The 21,331-nt window shown below is 43.3% G+C and overlaps 1 pseudogene; it reads left to right on the top strand.

Moving 5' to 3' along the window:
• Nucleotides 1-21,331, top strand: part of LOC146811920 (kinesin-like protein KIF22) — a 91,815-nt pseudogene that overhangs the window by 41,717 nt on the left and 28,767 nt on the right.

Below are 21,331 nucleotides of genomic sequence, written 5' to 3'. Positions count from 1 at the left end.
ACACTGCCTGTCATTCTGCAGTCTCCAGTTTCCGATGCAGGGAGCTTTGGGGGACGCGTTTCAGTTGAGTTGGGGCACTCGACTATTTTACGCGTTTCCTCCCATACCCTTGATTCCTCGGGTTCTGAGGAAGATTCGCCAAGACCGGGCCCAAGTTATATTGATCGCCCCGGATTGGCAAAGAAGGGTGTGGTACACAGATCTTCTCCACCTCTCCTCGTGCCCTCCACTCCGTCTCCCTCTCAGGGCAGACCTCCTCTCGCAGTCGGAGGGGCAGGTTCTACACCCCCACCTCCAGAGCTTACACCTTCATGCCTGGAGATTGAACGGGGCAACCTGAATTCTTTTTCTCTCCCACCTGATGTGGTAGATGTAATTTTGTCTGCCAGACGTCCTTCCACCAAATCTATCTATTCCTATAGGTGGTCTAAATTTGTACTCTGGTGTGGAGGGAAGTCCATTGATCCTTTGAAAGCTCATTTATCTGACATTCTGCAGTTTGCCCTTTCTCTTGCTCAGCAAGGCTTTGCTGTGGCTACTTTAAAGGGATACTTATCGGCTTTGTCGGCTTTCCTTTGCCGGATCAGCCGTCTTTATTCAAATCACCTATTCTACGATTTCTCAAGGGCCTCACAAACAGGTTTCCTCCAACTCCCTTTATTGTGCCTCAATGGGACTTAGACCTTGTCTTGACTCATCTTATGGGTTCTCCTTTCAAGCCCTTACACAAGTGTCCCTTGAGATTGTTGTCTTTTAAGACGGTTTTTATCATTGCGATCACCTCGGCAAGGAGGGTGAGTGAGCTTCAAGCTCTAAGTTCAAAACCCCTGTTTTTGACCATTCATGCTGAAAGAATGGTACTCGGGACCAGGGCTGCATTTCTGCCTAAGGTGGTAACTCCCTTCCATCTGGGGCAGTCCATTACCCTTCCTACCTTCTATCCTCCCCCTTCCAAAGAGGAGGAGAGACTTCACCACTTGGACCCTAAGAGGGCGGTGAGCTTCTACCTGGACAGGACAAAAGACTTTAGAGTTGATGACCAGCTCTTCGTGGGCTTTGTTGGCTGCAGGAAAGGCAGAGCGGTGCACAAGCGCACCCTTTCCAGATGGATTGTCTTGTGCATCAAGATATGCTACTCTTTGGCTGGTAAGGAACCTCCAGAGGGTTTAAGGGCCCATTCCACTAGAGCTAAGTCTTCCACTTCTGCTTTGTCTAGGGGTGTTCCTGTGGAGGACATTTGTAGGGCGGCATCTTGGGCCTCCCTCCACACTTTCGCAAAACATTATTGCTTAGACACTGAGGTGAGGAGGGACGGACACTTTGCTCGTTCCGTCCTTCTGGACTTTCTGGTATAGAAGGGTGGACACCCTCCTCCTGGAGTGGGACTGCTGTGGGAATCTATTCACAAGGTGAGGAATCCACTGGCAGATGTATCCATCAGAAGAACAAGTTACTTACCTTCGGTAACGCTTTTTCTGGTGGATACAGTATCTGCCTGTGGATTCCTCACTGACCCACCCGCCTCCCCGTTGTCCACCCTTGAATACCTTAAGTATATGATGGTGTTTCAAAATGTAAATGTCTGTGTTGCTTGTATATTATGAACTGTGTATACTGTGTATATATTGCTGTTAGTCCGTCCATGTGCCTCGAAGGCACGGGAAAAAAGGGTGGAACGGACGCCATCACGCTGACGAGGTCTTCTTATGGAGCCGGTGACGTCAGCGGAGTCGTGTCTCTGTGACATCGTCTTCGACCTCATCGGCGTGGACTGCTACAAAAGTTTCCGAATGTTGCTGGCGCAGGGGATATTCACAAGGTGAGGAATCCACAGGCAGATACTGTATCCACCAGAAAAAGCGTTACCGAAGGTAAGTAACTTGTTCGACTCGAACTGACTGACTCGCACTGACTGACTCGTACTCTCTACTACTTACTCTCTACTACTTACTCTCTACTACTTACTCTCTACTACTTACTCTCTACTACTCACTCTTTACTACTCTCTACTACTCAAACTCTACTACTCACTCGCTACTACTCACTCTCTACTACTCTACTACTCACTCTCTACTACTCTCTACTACTCCCTCTACTACTCCCTCTCTACTACTCCCTCTACTACTCCCTCTCTACTACTCACTCTACTACTCTCTATTATTCTCTCTACTACTCACTCTCTACTACTCACTCTCTACTACTCTACCACTCACTCTACTACTCACTTTCTCTACTCTCCACTACTCACTCTCCACTACTCACTCTCCACTACTCACTCTCCACTCTCCACTCTCCACTACTCACTCTCCACTACTCTCTATTACTCACTCTCCACTACTCTCTCTACTACTCACTCTCTACTACTCTCTACTACTCACGCTTCTACTCTACTTCTACCACTTTCTCTACTACTCGCTCTCTACTACCTTCTCTCTACTACTCACTCTCTACTACTCTCTACTACTCTCTACCACTCGCTCTCCACTACTCGCTCTCCACTACTCGCTCTCCACTACTCGCTCTCCACTACTCGCTCTCTACTACTCGCTCTCTACTACGCGCTCTCTACTACGCGCTCTCTCCTACTACGCGCTCTCTCCTACTACGCGCTCTCTCCTACTACGCGCTCTCTCCTACTCACTCTCTACCTCTCTCTACACCTCTACCTCTCTAGCTCTCTCTACACGCGCACATATATATGCATATGCATTTATATATATGTATATGTATGTGTATATATTATCTACTGGCGGTCGCCAGTAGATAGTTATAGTTAGGACCTATTTTCCATTGGAAATCCGAAACATTCTATTCCCAATAAGTCTGGCGCCGGTTGGTGAATCCTCGCGAAATTTTCCTAACTTTTGGCCAGCTCCGCTCCTACCCTGAAAGTTTCATGGTGATTCGTAAAGCGGGGGCTGAGAAAAAAGGGGGGGCCCAAAACACGTTTTTCCCATGCAATTTCCCATAGGAACTGTTGTCGCAGCTACAGCCCGAACCGCTGAACGGAATGACACCAAATTTGGCAAAGAGGTAGTCCTCAGTTCAGACTCGTGCCTTTTGCATAAATGGTGCGAAATCTGTTCATTAGTTCCTGAGAAAATTAGGGTAAAAAAGTTTGTGATATCTATGGCCGGGGAGGATACGCGGACCCTACCCGCACCGTAAGCGCACCCTCCCCGAACCGAGCGTGCACCCTCCAGATCGCGCGCTGAATGCGAATTGGCTGTCGAGTGTCTGTCTACATTCGGAACCAGGAACTGTTGGCGGCCATTTTCTGCCTCGGTAGAAGCGAGGCTGAAGGAAGGGGAATAAGTGTGTAAAATATATAAAGGGGGCAGAGTGGAAATACTCTGACCCTCTAGAGGTGCTTAGGGGGTCCAAGAAGGTCCCCCTGGGGCCCCCTTTTTAAAAAAAAAAAAAACGGCGAAATGCGCGCAGGGTGCGCACATCCTATCGTGTTTGGTGCACAGATCCTCTTGCGTTGGGTGCGCGGATCCAAGGAAAACATTTTTTAAAAAAGACCAGAAATAATTAGTTGTATGACAACTTTCTACACTGAAAGGTAGGGTGTATATTTCTGTTTTTTAAACGCATGATTCTTATTGGTTAAGTAAAACTGATTGTAAGGAACATTATATATGATAAGCTGATATGTTGAAAAGTCAAGCAAACTTGCTGTCTTGTTTAGCAACATTGTGTGCTGAACTTGTGACCTGTGTGCTCAGTACAGTGTTCCATGACCTGTTTCTATGGTAACAGGCAGATTGGGGGCAGGGTTGAAATGTATTTCATTTGGAAAGGGTTGAAATGTTTAACCAATAGAAATGTGTGTTTGCTTTTGAATTTATGTGTGGATTGTGATTTGATGTTTACATGTATATGTGTGGAAAATGAAAGGGAAACTTTGCCATTCTTTGTTTTTACTGAGAGGTGCACAGTGCAGAGATTCTGTATAAGAAAATCTGGTGTGTGATATCAGGTGTTTGACTGATCTACTTCTTAATCTACAAAACAACTTGAAAGGTGAGTTATTTAATTGTGAGGGGATGCATGTAGACTATTTTGATTTTAATCAGACTAATGTATTTCTCCTGCTAAAGTGTAGGGAGTACTTTTACTCTACAATCTTATTGACAGTGTGTGTGCATGTAGAAACCATTCTGTGATAAGCATTTGTGTTTTTCATGTGTTTGCAGACAGATAACTGTGCTGTTTTTATATTTTGGTAGAATTAGAAACCAGTCATTGTTTATGAATTTGTGAAATGAGTTATTTTTCTATACTAAAATGTAGTACTCCTTCTAGATGAAGAAATGTGTTTTGTTATAGTGCAAAGGATAGTGTTGTTTGTCTAGATTCACACAGTGAGTGTGTGCATTTGGGAACCACTGTGAGAGAAGCATTTGGTAACATCGTGTATTTGCTGACAGATAACTGTTTTAAAACCGGTCATGTTGTCAAGTTTTAGTAGCCAGTCTTTGCTTATGCATTGATAAAATAAGTCATGCTTTGACACTAATGTGCTGTACTTTAATATGTAGATTGTGTGTAGTCTCCTTACCCCTTGCACAGTAGTGAATGAGTTTTTGTAAGCTGCTTGGGATAGTGTTGCTTGTCTAGAATCACACTGTGAGTCTGTGTGCATTTGGGAACCACTGTGAGAGAAGTATTTGGCAACATTGTGTATTTGCTGACAGGTAACTGTTTTAAAACCTGTCTTGTCAAGTTTTAGTAGCATTAGAAGGCAGTTTTTGCTTATGCTTTGATTAAATGAGTCAGGCTTTGACACAAAAGTGCAGTCCTGAAATATGTAGATTGTATGCAGTACCCTTACCTCTTCTAGACTAGTGAATGAGTTTTGGTAAATTCCTAGGATAGTGTTGCTTGTCTAAAATCACACTGTGAGTCTGTGTGCATTTGGGTAAGGATTGTGATAGAAGCATTTGGTAACATCGTCTATTTGCTGACAGATAACTGTTTTAAAACCGGTCATGTTGTCAAGTTTTAGTAGCTTTAGAAGCTATTCTTTGCTTATGCATTGATAAAATGAGTCCGGGTTTGACACTAAAGTGCAGTACCATGTACTATTCTCTTCACTGTGCCAGAACTGAAAATTGAAAAGTTTTACCCAGGCACTGTCCTAGCAGTAGTCTGATGATTTAGTCAGTTTCCAAGTACTCATGTTGTGAACCATACATTACCACATAGACTGCTTCAAATGTCTATGCAGTATGCATGCAGTCTTCTAACATACTATACACTTGTCTTTCACACGTTCAATTCCCTAGTCAGTATCCATACAGTCCAGCAAACATCCTGTCACTCCCTTTGCACTCCTCTAGTGACCCATTCAGTACCAAGTACTAATCCATTCACTGTGTCAAACGCTAACCACTTATAAATTCACCCAGGCACTCTCCTTGCTGTACTCTAATCATTCCGTCAGTACCCAAGTACTCCTGCAGTGAGCCAGGCCTTAGCACATAGACTGCTTCAAATGCCTATTCACTATGGATGCAGCCCTCTAATCACCTACACAGCTGTCTTTCACACCTTCAATTCCCAAATCAGTATTCATACACTTCTAGCAAACACCCTGTCACTCACCCAGTGTGTCTCCTTATAGTACTCTAATCATTCAGTCAGTTGGCATGTAGTCTTTTAGTGAGGTAGGCTTTAGGGCATGAACTGCTTCAAAGTAGTATGCACTATGCATGTAGTGTTTTAACCATCGTCACACTTATGGTTCAGGGCTATAGTTTCTTAGTCAGTTTTTATATAAAATGTGTTTGTACAGTAATGGAATAGTATAAATTTGAAAGTTATTAATATACATTTATTTGTGATTTTTTTTTACAGATACTGTTTTTCAACGTAAAAAAAGAGAAAACATGCCAGAAAAAAAAGAAAAGAAACTCAGAAAGGCGCAGGAGTGTTTCTCATCCGTTTGCACTCTTCTCGTGCAAGATTGTTCGGATGAAGGGTCCTTAGGTGTTTCATCATACTTGCTGTGCCGTACGGGTATTTCTTGTTAGGATCCCCTCGCGACAGACCTCTTTTGCAAATCTTGCACGTGACCAAGGTGGCATTGGTCTTTGTTTGCCCCTCGGGAAAAGTAAAAAATTTCCACACCACTGAAGAAAAACGTTGTGGGCGTGGTGCCTTCTCCAAAAATTTATCCTCGGATTCGGTGAATATTTTAAAGCGGCAACATTTACAGTTTTTGTAAGTTAAACTTATAACATTTTTTTAGCCGTAAGCATTTTATATATCTGTGATTTGTATCTTGTGGTATTTTGCTGAGAATAGCATGCTGGTTTTTTTTAACAATCTTTCTGATTGTTTTTTTTTTTGCCCGCCGTTAAGTGATGAGTATGATTGAAATCACTATTTTTAGTGAAATTCAATATATTCTGAGAACAGCAAAAAAGGCAAACAAATTACTTTGTGGAAATTATGCTGTGTTGTAAAAAATTTATTATTACATGTTATAATTTTTTTTTCCTTTTCTTTCCCAGATCCAAATTCTAAAATAAGCAATTTATATGAATTTAGATTGCAATGAAAATCTGAAAAAAATGTATACCATTTTTTATTCCTGTTACTGCGAAGGTAAGTTTAACCAAGTCTCAATATGCAGAATGAGGAGGTCTGCAAGAAGCTACAAAGTTGAAACACGTTTCTAAACACTCTGTTTATACCTATGTAGTTTTGAAATCTGACCATAATCAGATACCATGTGACCTGCAAAAAATGATTTGAGGGGTTCATAATATTTCCCATTGTACCTATTGAAGGACCACAATCATTCTTCTTTGAACATCTTTGCAGACAAAACTCTGTGCTTACCTTCTATCATTCGCAAGGAATTTTAAAACCGGAAATATGTCACTTTTTGTAACAGTTATTGTGCAAGACACTCTTTCATATTTACATAGAGAGGAAAAGGCACTCTGTGCACTTTTTATACTCCATGTAAATACAACCTCATTATGCACACCACTTTGCGTTGAAAGGGTGTTCTAGAAGTGTTGTTGTGCATCATTGCACTGAATACTCATAGAACAAGACACATTTCTAGATTTATCAGAAATCATAAATCTCGATGTGTGTGAATGCTGCACCATTCTACAATTGGTGTAGGAAAGCACAACAAGGAGAATTGTTTTCATTTCTCCACATTTTTATATCTTCAATGCATGCTACAATGCTCAGCATACATTGAAGGAGAAAAATGCCTTTACTGATTGTTTTTGTGCAGGAAGGTGTGTCTTCCTGCACAAAAACAAACCGCACATGACACAGATATCCTTGCACTATGGTGCAAGGGTGCCTGTGTCACCACATGGCTGCAGTTTAAGCAGCCGTGCAGAGAGAAGCATAGATTTGCAACATATTTATGTACATATGTTGCATCCCTGTGCTTTGGAAGTACTACAGCACATTGCAGTTAGAGGTTACTGTGTGATGCTGCAGCACTTCCTCATAGTTCTGCACTTATATATTCACCATACGCTACTAATGCATTAATTCAGTCAATTACATACTACACATCCATTCATCTAAACTTTCACACACTAACAAAGAAATGTAGCTCTTTTTTTAAACCAGGAAAGTTAGTTCTTACAAGAACTTTTATTTTCTTTTTTGTTTTTTATTTATTTTTTTGGTTCTTCCAACAATCGTGATTTTTTTTTTTTGTGTGGATTTTTTGGGAAAAAACCCCAAAAACAAAACAGGAGGAACCAAACAATGAACTTCAGGGAACAATAAAAAGAAATAAAAAAAAAACTAGCAAATGTGACTTTCTTGCCACATCAGATCAGATCGATCGACTGCTCACCGTAGCACAAAGTCGCATTGCACTTAGTGCAGAGCACTTTTAAAAATTGAAATTGAGGACGGATGTCCAAGTTTTGGGCTGATGGATGCACTCTTGAAGTGCTCGGCTGCGATGAGGTGGAAGGCGCAGGAGCAGGAGTGTTTCTCATCCGTTTACACTCTTCTCGTGCAAGATTGTTTGGATGAAGGGTCCTTAGGTGCTTCATCATACTAGCTGTGCCGCACCAGTATTTCTTGTTAGGATCCCCTCGTGACCACTCTTTTGCAAATCTTGCATGTGACCAAGGTGGCATTGGTCTTATTCTGCCCCTCGGGAAACGTAAAAAATTTCCACACCACTGAAGAAAAACGTTCTTTGCGTGGTGCCTCCTCCAAAAACTCATCCTCAGATGTATGAGGAGATGCAGGTGATGCCTGCTGCCCTGAAGCCATTTTTAGTTGAAAAAAGTTAGAGCTAAGTGTAAACTTAGTCGAAAAAATCTTCTCTGCAAAGGGATGCTCCTCCAAAGAAGGTCAAAGAAGAATGATTGAATTGGGTGGGGTCTTTCAATAGTTAGAACAGGAAGTGTAATGAACCAATCAAATCTTTTTTTGCAGGTCACATGGGAGCCGCGCACCCTGCGCATAGGCAGCACGCACCCAGCGCGCATCCGCGAAATTGAAATTAAAAAAATTATAGGATTAGATGTAAAAATATATTAGTTTTAAGACTAGTTTAGAGTTTGTCTTCAATTAATATTCACATGAAATACATATATATATATATATATATATATATATATATATATATATATATATATATATATGTTTTTTTAAATGTTAAATATTTTGTGGGATCCGCGCACCTACCGCGTCATAGACGCAGATGACGCATCGTAGAAGCGCGTAAACGTCGCGTTACGTACATCGAACGGGTCGCGTACTAGTCGTATTGTGATCGCGCACTAAACACGTACCCAACGCATACCAAGCGCGGATGCTATCGCGTAGGGATCGAGAACGGTGCGCATAGGGTGCGCGGATCCAAAAACATGGAAAAAATATATATAAAATAGTTTTGAACATATAGTTAAAGAAATATTTTTAAAAATATAAAAAAAGTTTGAAAAACCCAATAACGAATATTTTTTACGTTTTTAAAAGAATTAATTAAAAAAATAAATTTAAAAAATGGTGATAAAAGAATTTAAAAAAAACATGATTAATGAAATTGACACACTGAATTTGAAAAATATAGAAATCCAATGAAAATCATTAAACATGATATCTTTAGAGATAAGTTATAGATAGGAATTAGCATTTAAAAAACCTTTGAAATTCACTGGAAAAACCATAGGTTTCATGCACGTTATAGTTAGGAATTGGCATTTAAAAAAACTTTGAAATTCACTGAAAAAACCAAAGGTTTCAGGGGCGTTATAGTTAGGAATTGGCATTTAAAAACCTTAGAAATTCACTAAAAAAACCATAGGTTTCAGGGGCGTTATAGTTAGCTGGACATTTCCCTCGTACAAAACCCTAGAAATTCCCCTGTTATAGTTAGTTCAGCTAACTATAACTCGCGCCCCCGCAATGCACTGCTGATGACGTCACATATTACATCACTCATGACATGGTCAGTGACATCACTGATGACGTCATTCGTGCCTTTTGCTTAAATGGTGTAAATCCGTTCAGTAGTTCCTGAGAAAATCAAAAGTAAAATCACATGTATATCTGGGCGGAGCCTAACCACACATCTCATCGTGAGATCTGATTGGCTGTCAGTACTTCATCCAAGAAGTGTTGGCAGCCATCTTGGGACCAATATACATGATAGCACCTCATTAAAAAGCATTGCAGTTAATAGAAGGTTTTAAGACTTTAGTTACATTATAAATCATTTGTTGATGGTACCATACTCATTTTAGGAATTGTGGTGTGTTCTAAGGTGATTTTACCATGTGAAAATGCCTTCTGCTGTGACATCATGAATCATGTTTGAGAGAACTATTTTCTCATGCTTTTCCCACAGAGGTTTGGAAGGTGATCTATAAGCTAAACTGAGCATATTTTCTGTAAATTCACATTCTCTTTCTCAGTCATGTGAGAATGAAGTCTGACATTCTCAGTAAAACATGTACATCCAACAAGGGCAGAGACTGTCAGTTGATTCCTTTGTGTTCTACTGCAGCTTCCCAGAGTGTTCTAAAGAACAACTAGAGCACTAACAGTCTTACTTATGACAAAAGTATGGCACACCTGAAGCCATCTTGATTGGAATAAAGTGGTAACACTTGAAACATTTAATTTACAAAGGAACAAAATGAGGGGGTTCATTTTGCCATAGAAATTATGATTAGTGCTGCAGAAAGAAAAATTAGGGCACATTTTGACTTCTCAAATCCTCTTCTATTTCATCAAAAAAGTCTGACATGCAGACTGAAACATGCACTTTGAATACCAGTAGCAGACTTCCCTGGTGAGCAGTAGCTTTACTACAGTGATCTAATGAGCAACTAGAGTGCTAACATTCAGATTTTATGGCAAATGTGTGACACATCTGAATGCCTTCTAGATAGAACCAAAGTAAAAAACAAAGTATTTCCTAATGAGGAGACTGCAGTAAATGAGGAAATTGGGAAACTTCATACCAAATAAATCTCCCAAGATGGCCACCAGAGACAAAAGAGCCCAAATGCAGCACCAATATCCCCCAGATGTAGCCCACATGTAGCCCAATGACAGAAGTGTGCATAACACTTATTTTTTGTGTATTTGCAGTTTTATATAGTGCAGACTTGTCGGATATTGGAGTGCTTTACATGAGCATTGGTTACTTCACACAAGATCAAATTCATTTTGGTTGTTGACATGGGGAGATGAAGTGATTTGACCAGAATCACAGAATGTTGAGCTGAAGCAGAAACTCCAACCTGGTTCCCCAGTTGCAAAGTCTGCAGCTCTGGAAGTAACACCACATCCTCTCCCCTAGGTGCAACATTTAATCAAGTGGTCAACTGGATAAAAAAACAAAGATTACAAATAGTTTAAAAGTTCTTTGTCGCTATTTGAAAACTCAGAAAATATGTCCTGATTTTAATTTTTTAGAGCACTAACCATAATTTTGATGCAAATAAGAGCCTCTCATATATGTAATTTCTAAAGGAAATACTCTAGGTATTACAGTTTTGATTACATCAAGATGACGTCAGGCATTCCACACTTTTGTAATAAATATAGAATGTTAGCAATCTAGTTGTTCATTGGGATACTGTTGAGAGGCAGAGGCCAGGGGCACGGACTCTGAAAATTGAAGTCAGATAGGAGAGTGCAGAGGCAACAATTTGACCACACTGGGCAGGCAGGAAGGGCAGTGGCAGCACAACAGACTATGGAGGGCAGTGGAAAGGGGGGCAGGGGCAACAAACCAACAATACAGGACTGGCAAGAGAGGCTGTGGCAATATAATAGACCATTGTGGGCAGAAGGAAGAGGCAGTGGTAGTACAACCATACATGCCAACAGACCAGTTTCAGCCAGGAAACGTCCAATGTTTTTAAGCTCAAATGGGCTTTATTTGATCTGTCTCCTGTCTACAATCTCCTCTTTTTCAATGTAACTCAAAGGGGAAAATCAATACCCCAGTATTTTTTTCAAAATCTCCCTCTTTCCAAGTTCAAAATGTTCGCAAGTATGGTACATTGGATCATGGTAGGCAGGAGAAATTGGGGTAGGGACATGGACTTAGATATCAGAGGACAGGAGGGACATGGAGAGGTGCACCAAACTGACCCTACAGGCAGGCATCAGGGTTTGCAGCAGCACAATACACCACACGGGGCATGCGGGACGGGAGTGCAGCACAACAATCCATAGAAAGCAATAGGGAGGGGACAGGACCATGCACATGGACAACAGAGGGGAAAGAGGCAATGGTAGGTAGCTGACCATAATGGACAGACAGGAGAGAAAGCTGCTGCATAACAGACCATAAAGGGCAGGAGGGACCGATCAGGGGCATTACAATGGAACAGACAAGCCAGGAGGGAGGGAATAGGGGTCTGCACTTGGAAGCAGAGGGCTGGGGGCAAGGGGGCAGGGCAGGAGCGGCAAGATGACCATGGAGGTCAGGCAGGATGGGCACTAGAAACAAGACACACCATGGAGAGCAAAAGTGAGACTATGATGGCATACACACAGACCTATGGAGGGAAGGTGGGAGGGGGTCAGGGGCAGCTAGCTGACCACACAGGGAAGGTGGGAGGGGCCATGGCAGCACAGAAGACCATGCATGGCAAGCAGGAGGGTTAGTGGCAGCACAATGGCTATGATGGGTAAGGAGGAGGGTGCAGGAGCAGGCACAAAGGACCATGGAGGATAGAAGGGAGGGTCAGGACCTGGGCACAGACAAGAGTTCAGGGGAAGGGGCCTCACAACAGACCGCACGGGGCAGGCAGGAGGAGCAGTTGCAGCACAACAGACCAGGGAGGGCAGAAGGGTGTGGCAGTAAAATGGACAATGGAGGACAGGAGGAAGGGGATAGGGGCATGGCATGTGGACAGGCAGGGTGGAGGTGGCAGGGACAGGTTACAGTCATCTGACAATGCTAGGCAGGTGGGAGGGGAGTGGCATCTCAACAGTACACTCAGAGTAGATGGGAGTGGCAGGTCCATGGAACATGGTGGGCAAAAAGGATGGAGCAGGGGCATGCACAAAGACATCGGAGGGCAGGGGGAAGGAGAATAGGGGCAGCAAGCTAAGCACAGAGGCTAAGCAGGAGGTCAATGATGGGCCATAGAATTGGGCAATGGAGGGCAGGAGGAGTGGACTGGTACATCATGCTAAATGGAGGGCAGTGGCAGCACATCAGACCATGCATGGCAGGAGGGAGGAGGCTAGTCCATGGATTCAGACAACAGAGGATAGGGAGGAGGTGGATGGTGCAGCAAGCTAACTGTTCAGAGAAGGTGGTTATTAGGAACTGTATTGTTTTTAAAATGTGTCTCTGTGCGAACTACTTAAAATATGAACAAGTATGCAGCATAATCTCACTTTTATTCAGGAAGAAGAGGACGTTTTGTGACTGTGGCTCACTTGGCAGAAATACCCCCTGACCCTCCACCCCCATCGCAAAATGTAATGCCCGTGAAAAGGGTAGGTGGACGCAGTGTTATATAGAACATAGCCCCGAGAGCACGATTGAAAATGAAAATATAGTATATGGTATAAACTATGCACCAAAAAGTGAGATATAAGATGAACCGGGGCGTGAAATATAATATGCAATACATTGTGCGCAATGACAGATTCATTGGAGAGCGCTAGATAGCACAGGCACTAGCTCGTGCTATGCGATATGCGCCTTGGAGTGTAATATGCACAGGGCAGTATTGTGTAACCTAACTAGTCTCTAAAGTTGTAATATAAAATATGTGCTGGGGAGTGTAACGTTGCATATGCACTGTGACAAAGATATGGATCCCAGATTGTAATATGTATGGCACAGTGCTGTGCGTTATAACATAGGCATCGAGGAAGGCACGTTAGATGGGGCAATATAACCCGTGCGAAGGCAAGTGTGGCATGACATATTCACGGGGTGGTGTTACAGTGCACATGGGCTAGAGAGTGTCACAGCATACGCACTAGCTGGTGGAATACAACACAGAGGTGTGTGGCATTCGGCAGGCACTGGTGGGTGTAACACAGCGTTGGGCTCAGCAAGGAGCACGCTGTGACTCTCAAGTGAGGTTCGTCTCCTTTCCAGAGAGTAAAATAAAAAGTATTACACATTCAGCGGTGGATGTGTGTTTTATTAACCGTGAGGGGGGTTTCTTGCATAGTTTGGTCGAATTTTTGTCGAATCCCCTTAGAATGGCTTGGTGTGCGCGTGTATTAAATGTGCCCGTCAATAGCTACCCATGTTTGTATAAATAAACAACAAGGGGGGGGTACTTGGGGAGTACCCACCGGCGGGGACACGTCAGAGCTTCACTAGCGGTGTAAATACATTCCACGTGGATTCATTGTATGCATAGTCGCCTTTTAATGAATATCACGCAAATCGTCATGGTGATAGGTACATACGGTTTGTCCAGCATGTCCTAGGTGTTTCTATAAATATATATTTTTTTTAAATAATAAAAAAACAAAGGCCGGCCCGGGGGATGGGGTCCCCGGGGCCATAAGTGGCCTGAGGAGGGGGGTAACGCAGCCCCCCTCCTAAAGAATTCAAAAAGGCCATGACCCGGGGGTTGGGGTCCCCGGGGCCGATTAAGGCCTTGGGAGGGGGGCCACGCAGCCCTCCTTCTTAAACAATAATAAAATAAATAAAAGACCGGCATCGCGCCGGAGGCCACGCCCCCTCCTTGCAGCACCCTGCAAACGCGCCCCCTGGCCAGTTGTAAGTTGGGGAATTAATTCCCCTTCAATACTGGGGGTCCCTGAGGGCCAACTAGCCCAACAGGTATCTCCAGTATGCACCAGGGAGCTGCGTTGTAGACAGGTGTTCTGAGGCCACGCCCATTTTTACACCTCTATGCAACGCAGCTCTGTGGCGCTTACTGGAGGTACCTAGTGGGCTAGTTTGACCCTAGGGACCCTTAGGATTCAAGGGGACTTAATCTCTCAACTTAGAACAGCCACAGGGTGCATTTACACAGTGGTGAAGGGAGGGGATGGGGCCTGAGGTGATGTGTGCAAACATGCCCTGTGGCGCGTTTTAAGTTGGGGAAATAATTCCCTTTCAATCCTGAGGGACCGTGGGGGCCAACTAGCCCACTGGGTGCTTCCAATAAGCGCCACTGCTCTGCGTTGCAGAGATGTGGTCTAGGCCGTGCCCCTTTTTCATCTCTCTGCAACGCAGATCTGTGGCGCTTACTGGAGGTACCTAGTGGTCTAGTTGGACCCTAGGGACCCTCAGGATTCAAGGGGACCTAATCTCCCAACTTAAAACTGCCACAGGGTGTGTTTACACAGTGGGGAAGGGAGGGGACAGGGCCTGAGGTGACGTGTGCAAACACCCTGTGGCGCGTTTTAACAGGTAGTTTTAATCCCCTGCCCTATTATATACTAGGGGCTTACAGAGGAGGTCATGTTTATCACAGAGGGACCCCAAAGCATAGTGTTCCCTAGTGTATGTAGGTGTTTTCACTGTATTCTGAGTGTCTTTTAACATAGCACTGTCTCTAGGACTGGTTAGTCCGACTCGGTTACCACCAGTATCTGTCTGAAAAAGTTGAGGGTACAGGATGATTTTGCAACAAGGCTTCTTTCTGTTCTTCTGTTTCGTCTTTCTGCACGTTATCGTTCTTCCTACACTTTTCTTCGTCTTTGAGGACTTCTGTTGCTTCTTTCTGCATTTCTTTTTTTTCTTTCTGTGCGTTTTCTACTTTCTTCACATGTTCTAGCTCTGTAGGCATAGTTAGAAATTAGCATTTAAAAAACCTTTGAAATTCACTGAAAAACCATAGGTTTCAGGCGCGTTATAGTTAGGAATTAGCATTTAAAAAAACCTTAGAAATTCACTGAAAAAACCATAGGTTTCAGGGGCGTTAAAGTTAGCTGGACTTTTCACTCGTACAAAGCCATTGAAATACCCCTGTTTTAGTTAGTTCAGCTAACTATAACTCGCGCGCCCGCAATGTACTGCTGATGACGTCACATATTACATCACTCATAGCATGGTCAGTGACATCACTGATGACATCATCCTTGTGATAGTGGCAGACCTCCTCTCCCCCCAATATAACCTTTGATACACACATTCAAAAATAGAAACTAACATTTTCAAAACAATGGACATACCAATACCAGTTACAACAACCTATTCAGTAATTCTAAGCTCCACATCCACTCATTCACCAACAGTCCTATACAGTCACTCATACATGTACTCACTCATCATATGTACTCATACACCTATACATCCTGTTACACAACAACACTCATCCATAGTTACTCACACACATAGTCACTCATGCTAATAAAGAATCAAACATCCATTTACTTGCATATACAGTTATACACACACCACCACACTTACTTCTACAGAAACTTACACATACTTAGTCTTTTATACAATCACTTCTAGAAATACGTGCTTATTCATACAGGAACTCTTCCAATCGCTAACTCTCACATATAATCACTTATATACACCAATAGTCACATATACTAGTTTAAAACATATGTAGTTACTCATAAAGACACTATTGAGGCAGTCATTCACTCACTAACACACCTATACACACACTCATCCACCCATACCGTCCTGCACACATGCTGTCTTCAACACATACAAACAGTGAGTCACTCATTCATGCAGCTATGCACTACGTAATACCCCCCCACCGAACCATACAGACACTCAAACACTCATACTGATACTCAAAAAACCAACTAATAACCTATATAGACACTCATGTAGCTACTCACCAACCCATGCAGCCACTTATACACAAAGTGAGAGACTGATACAGATATTTACATATTTAAACATTACTCACTAAGCCATGTATTCACTAAGATACACTTAATCAGTCAGTTATACAATCAATTTTTCAAAAACAAATGATCCATTTAGACACTTGTATACCCATTTATTCTTCCATCGACTTTGAGATATACATATATAAAACATATGTAATTTTCAGAAAAACACACATTCACTGGATGATGTCATCAGTGATGTCACTGACCATGTCAGAGTGATGTAAAATGTGACGTCATCAGCAGTGCATTGCGGGCGCGCGAGTTATAGTTAGCTGAACTAACTATAACGGGGGAATTTCAATGGCTTTGTACGAGTGAAAAGTCCAGCTAACTAGAACGCCCCTGAAACCTATGGGTTTTTCAGTGAATGTCTAAGGTTTTTTAAATGCTAATTCCGAACTATAACGTGCCTGAAACCTATGTTTTTTTCAGTGAATATATATATATATATATATATATATATATATATATATATATATATATTTTTTGGTTTTTTTACAAGCATAAGCCTGCTAGGTTTAGGTAGTAGCTTGTGTTTTTCTAGGTAGGATGGGAGAGATGGGTATAGAGTTCCAACTAAATAACCATCAAACCAGATTACCAAGACCCAATTTTTATTTTTTGGGTTTTGCCACTGTTTTTTTGATGTGGCGTCATTTTTCCACCAAACTTAAAGGCCACTGTCCAGCATATCAGTAAAGATTGGGGATGTGTGGGGGAGCCAGGGGACAGGCACTTGAGATGTGTAGTAGTATGGTAAGTTCTCGTCGCTGATGTTGTGAACACAGAACCACAATCTGCCTCCATTACCTACCACTGCACTGTTCACCTCATCCCCAAAAGAGTCACACTAGCACCGCACATCAGCAGGACCACCATAAATAAAGCACGTTCATGCTCCTCACAATCTTTTCACAAAATCGGTGTTCTATTCTTCCTCCGTCTTCCATGGAAGAGTTTTTTTAATTTCTGATGCACTTTAATGAAAAAAGTATTGGGGCGTTCAGTGGATGTCCCAGTTCTTCTACTGACAGTATTCAAAAGAAGTGATCTTTTTGAGACTTTTACACCAGCAGTCTTCTCTAATCCCCTTACTGGGATACAAAGGACTCACATGGTGAGGGGAGCATGGTCTCCCCCCCCCCCCTCCCCCCAATATGGCTGCCAGTAATTAAATCTGCCCTATAGTTACTTCGTAGTTTTCATTATTGAAGCTAACCTTGACACTTTTCCTTCCAGCACTTATTTGCAGACTGAAGGTCTGGACTCCGCTGTGGTGGAGAGGCTGCTGAACCTGGAGAAGATGCTCATGAAGAAAGGGCTTGAGGTCATCCCACTTCCTAGCACCCCAAAACAGAAGCGCCAGGATCTTCTGAAGAAAGTGGAGGAGAGCCAGCTTGAAATACAGGTAATGAATGCTAGTTCATCTACTACTTGGTAGATCATACAGGAAACAATAGCATGCCTCTGCTGGTGGTAATTTGAGGCCATTTTAGAGTTGAAATTCTTCATAAGCAGGTTGTTCAGTGAAGCGTTTTCCATCCTATTCTGATGCTCTTATAGATAATAATTTTTTATGGTAATATTGAATCGCTAGAAACTCATGTTGTATATATTTTGTGTAGACCATTTTCTTTTTTCCTTCAAGCCACTGTCATCGAATTCCTCAAGTGAATTGCTACCGCACTGCAGACAAACTCTATTACTACCCAGTGGCAACAGGCACTGGGTAAATATCTATATAGTTGCATAACAATGCACTAACCATTATAACTCCAATCCCGCTCATTTCCTCATTGAAAAAAATATATATATATATGTATATACACACACACACACACACACACACACTCTCTCTGGCTGTCGGCAAAAGTAGTTCTCGTTAAGACCTGATTTCTATTAAAAAGCAGTTTTTGATTAGCCAATAACTTTTGTTTGAAGAAACGTCACAATTTTCAAAACTAATTTGACGCTCACTTCAGTTCCGGTCTTAAATTTCACGGTGATCCGTCATGCGGGGGCTGAGAAAAAGGGGGTCCCAAAATGCTTTTTCTCTGTTAGTCCTGGGGGTCTATTTTTATTTTTATGGATGTCAGCAGCTCCCTGGGGTTAAAAATCAATGCCAGCTCCCACACGAGGTGGAAGCCAGCCGGAACCGTGAGGCCTTCAGGCTCCCAGCGCTATCCCCAATGAGAGGCCATCCCCCCCACACCTCCCACCCTCGGAAAAAAGAAGACCTGGCTGGGCCGTGGGAATGCCTCCTAGCGCACTACTAGTTGGGGGATAAAGTCCCTCTGGAGACTCTGGGGGCAAAGAAGCTGGTCAGAGGCCAAGCCCCAATTCTCCACCACTCTGATAGTTTAACCTTACACATTCACTAAAAAAAGAAAGGTTACAGGGACGCTATAGCTGGTCAGATTTTACTCATACAAAACCATAGCAATTCAGCAGTTATAGTTACCCGAGTTAACTAACTGGTATCCCTGCAATGCACTCCTTATGACCTCACATAGTATATCACTCATGACGTGTTCAGTGTCATCACTGATGACCTCTCCGATGACCTCACTGATGACAACATCCACAGCATCTCTGACCCACTCATACCCCTATGGAATCTTTTGTACACCCACTGCCACTCCCACACAACCATTCACAAACCCATTAACAGAGCCATATACACACCCACCCCCCCCACCCCCTCTCTCTCTCTCTCTCAGAGAGAGAGAGAGATATAGATAGATAGATCCCTGGAGAGATGACATGAGCCCCTGAACAAAAGCAGAATGTCATGCCCTAGGCTGTGGCAGGAAGAGTCCCTAATTCTGTAACTGCACTGCACAGAGAGGCCCATTATCATTGTGATAATGGGCTGATAGTCTGTGCCAGTTTGGGGAGTGTGTGCTGCAAGCCCTTGAAGTTCACAGCAGGAGTGTGAGCTGGCCCCTGTAGTGAGTTACAGATCTCTGAGGCTGCTTGCAGGGGGACTGCACAGGTCACTCCAATTCCCATAATTATAGACCAAATGAGTCCATGAAAACGGTCATTACGGACAATAGATAAGATGCCCAAATAGTGTGCGTACCGGGAAATTTACTGACTGTTGGTCACCCTAAGCGGCAACAAGTATAACAAAGGGAGGGTGGACGGGTAGGGCCAATACACACAACAGAAGGGAGGAGGGAAAAGCACTATGACATAGCCAGCAGTGTCCACATCATGGCACTTTTTTGTTATGACGTGCGAGCAGGGCAACATGCACAATGGAGGCACATGAGTGGGAGAGGTAACACGGAGAATAGAGGGAGGGAGCAAGGGAGAAAATGTGCTAGGACGCTCACCTGCCAACTCACACTGTGCCACCATGTGTCACGCAATTTCGGCTCCCGTCGCGCGATTTTGGTTCCCTTCACACGATCACCCAAGGTGAGCTGAAATCACACGTGGCAGGCAAGGTGGACTGGAAACCACTTGACAAAGTGGCTTGTCAGCTCGTCTTTGCAGGCTGTACGAAGCTGAGGTCCATTAAAGAGTATGAAAACATCCCAGGATATCGGCGGCAGCCTCACCCACCTATTGTTTTTTGAGAGATTTTTTGCAGGGGTGTGGTGGGTTTTGTTGAGGGCAGAGTGCCTCTTAGGAAGCTCTTGCAAGAGGCCTTGCCCTTCAAGGCCATGGCACTCTTCACACAGCGATATTTAGTTGTAGGTTAGCAGGACTGCACTGCCAGCAGTGTCCGTGCCATAGTGCTTTTTTGTTATAACAAATGGGAGCAGGGCAACACGGACAATGGGAGGGATACATGAGCAACAATGGCAGGACAACATTGACAGCAGGAGGGAGGTGGGGGCAAGCCAAAAGGTACAACAGGAGGGAGAATGGTAGCAGGCCAACATACACAACTGGAGGGGGAATGGAAGCACAGCAACCCATACAATGGGAGGGAGGGACTGGGTAATACAGACAGTGGAACGGAGTGTGGGGCAGGGCAGCATGGACAACGTGGGCATCGGGATGAGGTGTGGTGGCAGGGCAACTCAGACAAGAGAGAGGGTCAGGGCAAGGCAAAACGGACATCAGGAGGGAGGTTGGGAGCAATGCAGCATACACAAGGGAAGGAGGGAGGACGGGTGGGAGCAAGCCAACATGAACAAAGTAGGAGCAGGGAGGGAGAGAAATACATGAGGAAGCAACTAAAAAAGACACTCTGGTAGAGTGCTTAAACTCTAAGAAAAAATTGGTGCCTAAAAAATGAGCAGTGGAAGGACACAAACTATGCATCCATGCTCAAGGGATGAGACAAGCACACTAAGAGAAAGGAAGCCTTCCCTAGCTGACAAATAAGAATCAAGTAACTGAGCCTGACCATCTTAAAGAGCGCTGGACCTTTCAACGTAATCCCTTAGCCAAATTGATGAAGCTCTTTCTCCATTGATTGTAAGGAGCTTTGTTAGTTGTCATGAAGCACTGTAAAGGGAGGAGACATCAACAATACATTTCTAACTTGTGAAACCAATGTGGCCCCACACCAGGAGTCACTGAATATATTTAAGGGTTTTATTTGGATATCCAGTCAATATGTACAGCAATATAATAGGTAAGCTGAAGTATCTCAGTAGGTTAAGGCTCAACAGAACGAGATACAGAATTGTGATAGCCACAATAATACAGAAACAAATTAATCACAAAAAGGGGTTCCATAAAGAAGGTCCCTTTCTCTCTTCTAGACGGAAGTCAAATATAAGGTCATCCATCAAGGGACTCTAATTCAGGAGCATAGAAGGTGTCCGCATGATCAGACTTCAGTAAAAGTCTGGAAAAAGAATCTAGGGGCTTATTTATGAGAGCCCAAGTCACAGTTGCACTACGAAAAGTAGGGCTCTCAAAGATTTATGAAGCCTGCGTGGCTTTGAGTGACCTCATAAACCATGAGTAAGGCGACGCAGCACAAATGGCTGCGCCCCCTTACTCTGCGCCCAGGAAGCTTTCTATGGGGACGTTCTATGGGGAT

Source organism: Triturus cristatus, chromosome 7 (assembly GCF_964204655.1).
Source record: "Triturus cristatus chromosome 7, aTriCri1.1, whole genome shotgun sequence".
In the NCBI taxonomy this organism is placed as follows: Eukaryota; Metazoa; Chordata; class Amphibia; order Caudata; family Salamandridae; genus Triturus; species Triturus cristatus.
This window is presented reverse-complemented; position numbering and strand designations above follow the sequence as displayed.